General features: G+C 33.6%; 1 pseudogene; it reads right to left on the reverse strand.

The window, feature by feature from the left end:
* Positions 1-7,913: 7,913 nt before the first annotated feature.
* Positions 7,914-8,010, reverse strand: LOC122126676 (annotated as a pseudogene).
* Positions 8,011-10,998: the final 2,988 nt, after the last annotated feature.

Below are 10,998 nucleotides of genomic sequence, written 5' to 3' on the forward strand. Positions count from 1 at the left end.
ATGAGCATGGATGTGCATTTGAGTGAAGGAAATACTCTATTTACACAGGTGTAAATTAAATACTTTTTGGGGGTAGATTTTAGTTCTTGTACTAAGAGCCTGGGTGAGTCTTTTCTCTCAAGGCTATCACTCTACTACTATGAGCCACAGTTCCAATTCTGATTTTCTGTTGGTTGTTTGGAAATAAGAGGCTCATGGACGTTCCTGACCAGGATGGTTTCAAACCATGATCATCATATCTCAGCCTCCTGAGTAACCAGGATTCCAGGCCTGAGTCGTCCATGTTTTTAATAATTTAGTAAATTGTACAATTACAGAAGTTATAATTTATCGTTACAACCTTTATAATATATGTGTTTATACTTATATCAATGCATACATATTGAAATATTTAAACATATTTTTGTATCTACAGTAGATTTATGAAATCATCCTTCATTTTAAAATAACATGGAAACAAGTTTAATGAGGAGCAAAACAAAGGGAATTATGACATTTCTTGTTGTGGAATGAAATATGAATTGTAAGAATCAGTTTGAGAAAACCATTTAACAAAATGGATAATGGCTATTAATTCCAATCCCTTTATTTGCCCATATTGTGCATCCTCACACATGAGTGTCAAAGTCAAACCACACTTTTTTGCCTTTGTATTTAAATCACATGTTATAATTTAGGGGATAGGTGAAGTAATCAAATAAAGATTAAAATAATACTAAGTGAGGCTATGAGTTAGAGCTGAAAATTATTTTAAATATGATAATAGCTAATTAAATTCCATATCTCTTACTTTTGCTCTATTGTCATATACCTCATTCCCACATTAGGAAAGTACATAGAAGGTTCTCACTAAATTATGTGTAAATTTATGAAAAAATGTATTAAAAGAATATGGGCACATCGGGTCTGCGAAAGTGGCTCAGTGGTAGAGCTCTTGCCTTGCATGCCTGAGGCCCTGGGTTTGATTCCTCAGCACCACATAAGCAAAAAGAAGAAAGCCAGAAGTGACGCTGTGGTAGATTGCTAGCCTTGAGCAAAAAAGCTGAGGGACAGCACCAGAGGGGCCCAGAGTTCAGGCACCTCGACCGGAAAGAAAACAATAACAACAACAAAAGAATATGGGCACAGTGTGGTTTTAGCTGATTGGTACCTGTAGGGGGTAGTGTGTTTTTGAGGACCTGAAAAACGTTGTGATGTAGTTGAAGGAAGGGATGTGCTAATTCTGGAAAATTGGCTAGAGGATTGCTCCCAGTAAAACAGTGATGAATTTTTCCAAAAGGTTAGAGTAAAATCACTCTCACAATCATGTTCACTACTGCACTATTCACCATAGAGAATTTATGGAAACAGCCCAGACGCACTTTAGCAGAGGGATGGTTGGAGAAAGTGTTGCACATATACACAATTGGATTGCACCCATCCATTATAAAGACTGTTACAGCATTTGCAAAGAAATGGATAGAACTGAAATTATGTTAAGTAAACGAAGTCACAGCCAGACAAAAAAAGAACGAGTATTTTATGCAAGTTAAACAACAGTATTAATCAAAGCGTGCTATTTGTAGAGGAGTATTTAACAGGTGTAATTTCTTATAAAATTTAACTTTTAATCCAACAAAATGAATACCAGGAGGCTACCACTTGGAAAATGTGAGGGGAAATCAAAGGGAAGAAATAAAGAGACTTATGGAAGTAGAGAGTGAAGCCATAATATTCAATGCAGATAGTATGAAACTAGTAAAAACGAAAGTGGGTTGAGGTTTGGAAGGATGTGAGAAAGTTATGTAAAGATCCATTGTACTTATAAACTGATTCGTTGAATGGAAAACATTTCATACAACTATTTAATAAAAATATAATTAAAAACAATGGAGACATCTGATCTTAAACCATGAGTCAATATGATACTTTCCTTCTCAGAAATTTTCTTTGCAGGTATTTTCCTCATAATGACAGAAAAGTGAACAACGCAATGTATATCAATACATCACTTTGCATATCCTAAATAGACAATATAAAAATCACAGTAAAAATATTAGAATATATCACATGATAAAATAACAGGTAGAAAGTATCAAACTCTGATTATTTTTTCAAATACTTTAACTTTGGTATTTAATTTAATCCTCACATTAATCCCATAAAGTGAAACTATTTCTATTTTTAATTCTAAGATGATGATATTTAAGTCTTCAGAGTTGGAATTACTAGCACAACATTCTACACACGGTAAGTGTTAGCCTGCGTTCCATTCCCACTATATGAACTAACCTCATTCTATTTTATAACTAAATACCAGCACTCAGCCTACTAATTCTAGGAAAATTCCCAAAATTATTGTGCACACTCTAATAATATTTCCTTTATCTTTGTTAGAAAATAGGTAACTAAGACGGACACCGGTGGCTCACGCCTATAATGCTAGCTACTCAGGAGGCTGAGATCTGAGGATTGTGGTTCAAAGCCAGCTCAGGCAGGACAGACTGTGAGACTCTTATCTTTAATAAACCACTAGTAAACTGGAAGTGGCACTGTGGTCCAAGTAGTAGAGCGCTCGCCTTGAGTGGAAGAGCGCAGGGACAGCACCCAAGCCCAGAGTTCAAGTCCCATGACCAACAACAAAAAAAGAAAATAAGAAGTAACTGTAATACGAAAACTCCAAGTTCATAATCAATTTATACCTCCCTGGTGAAAGGAACTGCTAAACTATAACATTCTTGATTTCTAGCTCAAAATAGTAGAAATCATATTTTATCCCTTCACTCAACACTGAACTGCCTGGGTACCCCATCTCTGGTTAACACAGTCTTACTGAAAGAATGACCTGCCCAATTCCTGATGGAAACAGACTGCAGGTCTTTTGGAGCAATCGTTTCCACATTGTAGCTCACCTAAATTGTTTACCATTAGAAGTTTTTTGATAGCTTTTTATACCCACCATTTTGAGAGAAATGTACTACTTTAAAATGTTATTAAAGAAAGACTGATATAAAATCACATTTGACCCCAGATAAATATTTTACCTTTCATATACCCAAAAATGCACTCTTACCTATCATTAATGTTAGGAACGAGAGGTTAAAAATCATAGACACCAAGACCTAATTATGAATTAAAGACTCTCCAACTTGTGAATACAATTTGTTTAAAATGACATCAATACTACTGCATTTTTAAGTCCCTATGATAATGATAATGATAAACTATTAACACTTAAAAATAACTCATTTTCGTGGGAGTAGGACAAAAAGCACAAGGTTAATCCTAATCATTTTAAAAGAGCTTTATTTCTACTAAAAGGTCACTCATAACTATAAAGATTATAAAACTAACTGAAGTAGAGAGGAAATAATTTAACTGCATCATCTACATTCAATGGACTATTAATAGAAAACAAAATTATACTAATAATTAGCTTACCCAATTCATTTAATTCTTTTATTCTATTCCATTTACTTTCATAAAAACTGGGTTTTCATAAAATGAAGCATAAGAAAGCGTATATACCCACTTACATTTTCAGATCTTAACAATATTTCAGAAATTTTAGCTCTACAGTCAATGAAATGAAATAATACTAAAATATTCAAAGGATTTTCAGAAATTGCAAGACTTGCTCTGAGATGTTATGTATATTGGAACAGATATTCAAAAAGCCTTATTTGTTAAAGTTGCCATAGTTACTACCACAAAAGAGCCATTAGTAAAGATACCTGTGCATGTACAAAACACCTTCAAATGCATCCACAATCTGGACATAACACTTGCTTTTTGTTTGTTCGTTTTTGAAAGGAATATCTAACAAGCATATCCACAATACTTATTTTCAATGAATAAGATGGGATATTCAAACATAATATGGGTTGGATTATCTCTTAGTGAGAATAGATATAATCTTGCAAAGAAAGTGATTTTCAACAGAAATCCGGAAAGAGTTTATCCAACTTGTGTTTCACAGGAATAACCAGAGAGTAATACCTGTTTGGTCAAGTCGGTCCAAATCACTCCATGAGTGTATCTTAAAAGTATAATCAATTTAAGAGGTCAAATACGTATTTTGTACTGACAATCATCTTATAGCAATAACTTACTAATTATGTCTGTATCTTCTTACCTAACATACAATAAGAGCTGAAAGCGGTCTCTTTTTCTAACTTAATATTGTAAATGATGTTATTATTAGACAAATAATATGTACAAAGGCTGGTTCCACTGAAATGACATGACAGAACACTGATAAATAAAAACATTGCAACACAGTTAGCTTTTTTCAGCCTCACCCTGTCCACATTGGCAAGCAACATTGCAACAGCACATGCACACATATACACATACACACATGTTCACACATGTACACACACATATACATGCATGCTAAATTCAGGTTTATTGTACAAAAAAGTCCACATAAAATATTAGTGATTAGGACAAATGATGATATGCCTTATTACAAAATAATACATAAACCATTGCCATGCATGTTACATTTTACCTGCCTCTCCACATGTGACCACTTAATTTATTTTTAATTAATTAATTACCTTATTAATTAATTTATTTGTTTGGTTCTAATACTAGGGCTTGAAATCAGGCCCTGGCTTTGTCCCAGAATTTATTTTTTGTTTCAGTTTTCTCAAGGCTAGCATTTTACTGCTTGTACCTCAGACCCATTTCTAGCTTTTGCTGGTTACTTTCAAATCAGAATCTAATGGACTTTTTTTTCTTGGTCTGCTTTCAAACATAAGCCATCAGTGTGGCTTCTACTTTTTCCTATATAGTTATCTAATGCACATACTTAGATGGTAATTTTAAAATGAGAGTATAGAAGCAAGATGTACAGTGATGATACTGTCCTGTCAGAAATTCAAGTTAGTAATGTAAATTTATTCTTAAAACCATACACAAAAAATACCATGATATAGTGTAAGAGAACTCACTATTGAACATATGAGCCTTAAGAGCTTTCTAATAGATCCATTATTTATTGGTACCCAACATTAGAAAAATGTATGAGACATTGGTAAAATAGAAGTCCTTTGCATGACTACATACATTCCTTGTTTTTATAAGACACTTGCTTTCATCTAAAAAGTAGGGCTGTCTATTGTCTTCATGTTATTTTGATGATTGAAAGTGCTTAGTGAGAAGGTCAAAATGTATTAGTAGTCCTTCACTATCAATTCTCATTTTCTTCTTGGAGAATATAATGATCAAATCAATAGTTCAGAATCAGCAAGCAATACTTCAGAATCATGCTTCCAGTGCAAGTGGATCACCAGTAAGAAATCCTCAATACCAATTTCCACCAAGTTTTGTCACAGATACAATCTCCCTGCCTTCTCTAGCTGCTTTACTACCCTCTTATTCCTTCATTGTACAAGAAAAGTATGATTCAACTGATTTCAGTCAGATCTGTTACTAGAATTATCAAGGATTTATTTTACTGTCTGTAATTTGGTAAAGTTAGGTCTCTTTATGTAGGCTACTAAAAATGTATTTACTAATTTCAAGTAAATACATAAATTCGATTTCCATCTCTTTTAAAAAATAAAATTTTGTTTGCTCTACAAATTGATCAGAGGCATGGATTTTGTGGCTAGCTACGTTATTACACATCTGTCTCTTTCTTTCTTTCTCCCTTTCATGGTTCTCATAGATAATATGATTGCTCCATAATTATCCTAATTTATTTTGCTTTTATATTTTTGTTTGTATCATTTCACTTTTTGCTCTGCCATTTCCCAAATCATTTATATAGAAGGCATTATTTCCTATTTTCTCATGCCTAGAATAAGCTGCACATGAAGACATCACTGGTCCTCATTTTCAGTGTGTACATTTGAATATGGAGGAATATCTTTCCTCTGCTCTCCATCAATTCCCTACTCTCCAGTTAGAATAATTTCGAATAGTAAAATTGGAAAAAGAGAAAATAAATCATGGTGAATAAACAGTTGCAGAAAATTCACCAGATATTTCTTCCCAGTTCAACCAATGTGAACTATTAGGGAAATACATGGACACCTCATTCCCACTGGCACTCAATGTCTCTGGTTAGGCAATTCTTAGGAATATGGGGAACAAGATGAAAAAGTAAGGAATGGTATCAATTGCAAGAAAAAAAATTGGAGAAGAATCCAAGCAAATTTCTTCATTGGGCTGCCAAAATATTCAGCTTACTACAGTGCGGAGACTTCTTTCCCAAAAGACCACTTATGTGAATAGTAGGGATGATTATGAGTATACCCCTCTTCAAGAAGCCTACAGTGGACACTTAGACATTGTCAGTGAGTTGGTGTCACAAGCGGCACATGCAATAACTGTAGATGACTGGACACCCCTGAACAGTGCATATACATGGAATAATACCAGAGTGGCTTCTTTCTTACTTCATCATGATACAGATACCAATGCCCAAACTAAAGGACTCTTTTTTTTTAATTTTTTTTTTTTTTTTTTTTTGGTCTGGTCGTGGGGCTTGAACTCTGGGCCTGGAAGCTGTCCCTCATCTCTTCAGCTCAAGGCTAGCGCTTTACCACATGAGCCATAGCACCACTTCCCGCTTTTTTTTCTGCTTATGTGGTGCTGAGGAATCAAACCTAGGGCCTCATGTATGCAAGGCAAGCGCTCTACCACTGAGCCACTTTCCCAGCCCAAATATTTTTGTTTGTTTGATTTTTGTTGTTGTTGTGGTTTTTTTTTTTTTGGTCGGTCATGGGGCTTGAGCTCTGGGCTTGGGTGCTGTCCCTGTGCTCTTCAGCTCAAGGGGAGTGCTCTACCGCTTGAGCCACAGTACACTTCCCCAAACTAAAGGACTCTTGACAACCTTATATCTTGCTGTTGAGAATTGAGATAGCAAAGATATGCTGGATCGCCTTCTGTAGAACCATTATATAAATACAGGCCTGAAGAACAACATAGAAGAAACTGTATTTGATATTGCCAAAAGGATAAGTACGTATCACTACCTCTATGAAGTTGAGAAAGGCTGTACAAATTGTTCACCGAAGTCCTAATGGTCAGGTTAAGTTTCTTAAATTTCAAAAATGCAAGTCCATCTTTTGTGTCCCTACAAAATATTTTCACAATCAAAATAAGAGCAATATCTTTTTTTTTGGTCGGTCATGGGGCTTGAACTCTGGGCCTGGGAGCTATCCCTGTGCTGTTCAGCTCAAGATGAGCCCTCTACCACTTAAGACACAGCTTCACTTCCAGTTTTCTAGTGGTTTAGAGATAAGAGTACCACAGACTTTCCTTCCCAGGCTCAGATCTCAGCCCCCTTTTTAGCTAGGATTATAGGCATGAACCACCAATGCCCGGAAGCACCAATATTTTACTGTAAAAATTCATGGATTCTGCGGAATTCTTCCAAGTGAATTGCCTGCGTTGGATGGAAAAATGTATTCAATAGTTTTTGTAAACATGTATAATGATTTCTTCAGAGTTTGTGATTTTTTTAATAAGAAATAATTTTAATTTACCTGTTAAAATGAGTAGTACAAAAACTAAAATATTTCTGGTGCTTGTCTGAAAAAGTATATTTTAAAATATTCTATATTGTGTGTTTGCATAATGTTCATAATTTATTTTCTCCTAGATATACTTTGAGTTCTATATTATTTTATAATATATAGGTTCATTAATGTGTCCTTTCCTATTGCATTCCAAATAGAAACAGTTTGATTCCTTTTTTTCTAGGTCTTAATATTATTTTTCTTTGGGATAAAATGACAATGTTGTCTAATTTGAAAAATTTTGTAAAGTTTATGCTATGTAAACGCCTTTCTGAGGGGAAGATTTAATACACTGATGTCAAACTAAATTTAATTATATGAATTACATGTATTGTTACACGTGTAATTTTGTAATCAACTTTTTAATCACTTTTTTTCATTTCTTGCATCTGAAGAATGAAAAATATGGAATACTTTTCAAATTTTCATATTATCCTTGTGCAAGTGCCATGTTAATCTCTGTATTGTAATTTGAGTATACGTGCTGCTGAAGCATGTAGTATCCTCTAAATTTAATAGTTAATGATGGAATCTTTATACAGGCTTATATCTATGGGTGCCTACTTGTAACAAGGAAACCTTATTGTTCCTAACAATGCTATCGATCTTATTTCCCTAAAATTCTGTGAATAGTGGAAAAAATTATATTGATTAGTCGATTGCTCACATTGGCAAACTTTTTTTGTCAATGAGTATCTTAAGTCTTTTTATTTGGAATTTGATCATACTCTCAATTATTTATAGATAGGTCCAAAGGTGATGGCTTTTTCAAGTACTTATTTATCCAGCTTTGTGGACCTAATGGATTCAAATTAAGCGTTGCTTAAGAGCTACTTCTAAACTTCTTCAGCTGACATTTTCCCAAATGATGTGTTACTGGAACAAATGTCTACCTGAGCCTTTACCCTTCTTCCGTGTGGGAACAGACCAACCAGAATACCTTACCCTGACACCAAAGATTTTCTTACTAGAACAAAACTAATCTTGGCTACAAGAGATCATAGAGAGATGAACCGTTCAAACAGAACTGTTCAGACTAGAAGGTATTTTATCAAAATATAATTGTTTATTATACCTTCCATTTAAAAGTAGCTAAAGCCAAGAAGGTGAAAAAATTGTTCGTATGCATGATTACTTAATGTCCTGGCCTGTCTGTAAGTTCCTGCCAGGAACTTACACTACTACCTTTTTATCACCAAATATTTTCATAGTTACAGGAGAAGTGCATATGTTTCTCCTCGTTATTAGGCATTAAATTGATAATGTTTTAATCACAGTGTTTCCTCTTGCCTCCACGCTGTAAATCTACAAATGATAAAGCTTTAGGTCTAACTCTATCAAACACTGAAGTAGAGATAATGGAATAATACTTTAAAACAGAGTTGCCTTTCATACAGTAACTACAACAGAACAATACAAAACGTGTGTCTTTTAATCATATTATATAGTTATATATTTTATATTTATATGTGCTGATTTTATATTTCACACAATGAAATTTACTAGAATTAGTTGATAATTTGACAAATAAATTGATATTTACTTCAATAAATAGAATTGGAATATAAATATTTAGGTTTCAAATATATATTAGACTAGAAAAAGTATCAATGCAATCGTTTTAGTATAAACTTGTGATACAGTATAACTGTCCTTGGTCTTCTGAATCCACATGATAAAAAAACAATACTTTCTTCTAATCTGTAATGGATTTTACTCCGCTGCTCTGTTTATTGTTTTAACTTGCTTGTCCCAAACTGTTTTTGTCCATATTTCTGAAGCATTCTTACTGATTATGCCCAAATTTTGCTAAGATATCTAAAAAATATTATTCTTCTACAGTACCCATGGGTCCTAGGATCCCAGGGCCCAGTTACCTGCATCATCAGATAACAGGGGCAAGACTTTTCACCAAGGCCCATGCAACATATCAACAAAAAGTAATTGAAGACCCATCTCAATTTCGCATTTCCTATATTTCAGGGCCCCAATTCCTTGAGATGCAGGAATTAGCAGTAAGCAATTGTGAAATGCAAGGCAACTTAAAATGAAGGATGAGATCACAAAATTTGAGAGAAAGTACTGTAATTCAAACATTCAACTTACAGATGACCAGCCCATACGAGTGAACAAGTTCACAAAGTGTCATAAGATTATTTTTAATACCCCTCACCTATGATTAACGAAAGATTTTATTACAACATAAGTGGGACAAAAAATAGTTCCTAGAAGGATAGATCTATAATTGGTCTACCAAAGCCCGAAAACTTGACTTAGAGGTCAAATGTAATTCAGAAAAACATTTGAAGCACTAAGGAGTGCTACAAAACACTGGGATTTCAGTACAACATGGTTCTGTGGTATAAAAATGTCACTCTCAAACCAATGATAATCTACATTTAATCTCCTGAAAGTATATTCCTTTTCAAATAAACTTTTTAAAATCACTTTCACAAAAATAACATTTGACTAGTTGATGATACTTAGTGACATTACAAGTTTTTCAAGTGTAGGGAGCAAGTTACAATAGAGTTGAATTATTTACACAGCACTAATGCCAAACATGTTCAACTATTCATTAAAGTGTAGAAATAGTACCACCCACAATTTGTGTTTTTCAGTAAGGGCCTTTCAGAAATGTGTTAAATATGTCAGCCTCCTAAATTTCAAACCCAAACGTTAGCTAATAAATTTCATCATTTAATAAGGTACATTTTTAAAAAATCACAAATAGTTGCCTTATCATATGTTACTTTATGTTTTCCCTCTGTCTAACATAGTAAGAAATATGACTTTAAGTCTTGAATATGTGTACTCATCAGAGATATTACAAACCTAATATCTGTCTTCTATTTCTATCATATTCCTATCTAGGAATAAATTTATTTTTCTTCTTTTTCCAAAACTTATAGGTAGTAGAAAATATTATTGCATGTAAAATAAAAGAATCACACCATTGTACAAAGCCATTTATAAAAATTCATAGTTAGGAATACATTCTAAGCCATTTTTTAACTTTCTTTTTGAATAAAGATTAATCTTCCAAACGGTTGAGAATAAAATCATGTTTAGGTGCTTCCCGTCTCCAGTCTTGCAAATTGTTGCTGCAGATGAATGAATTATGGAAATATAAGCTGACATCATTTCAAGAATATGCAGGATTGAAACTCCATGGAATGTATATAAATCTTTCAAAGTATTAATAGACAGTTTAACAGAATGACTATCAGGAAGTTGAAACCAAAGAGGAATTATAGTAAAGAAATAGAATGAATGAAAAATGAACAAGGGGCAAATACAGCTAGAATACTGAATGTATACACATGATGAAGGAAGTGGTAAACTGGAAATAAATCTTGGAGAAAGGGTTGGTTGAGAATGATAGAAGGAGTGACTCTGATCTAGGAGCATTGGACAATTAGATGCATATATTTAATTGTAACACAATTGCACAAACTTTTAAAATTCAGTTAAAAAACACAAC

This window comes from Dipodomys spectabilis, unplaced genomic scaffold (genome assembly GCF_019054845.1).
Source record: "Dipodomys spectabilis isolate Male_0828 unplaced genomic scaffold, ASM1905484v1 ptg000287l, whole genome shotgun sequence".
Classification (NCBI taxonomy): Eukaryota; Metazoa; Chordata; class Mammalia; order Rodentia; family Heteromyidae; genus Dipodomys; species Dipodomys spectabilis.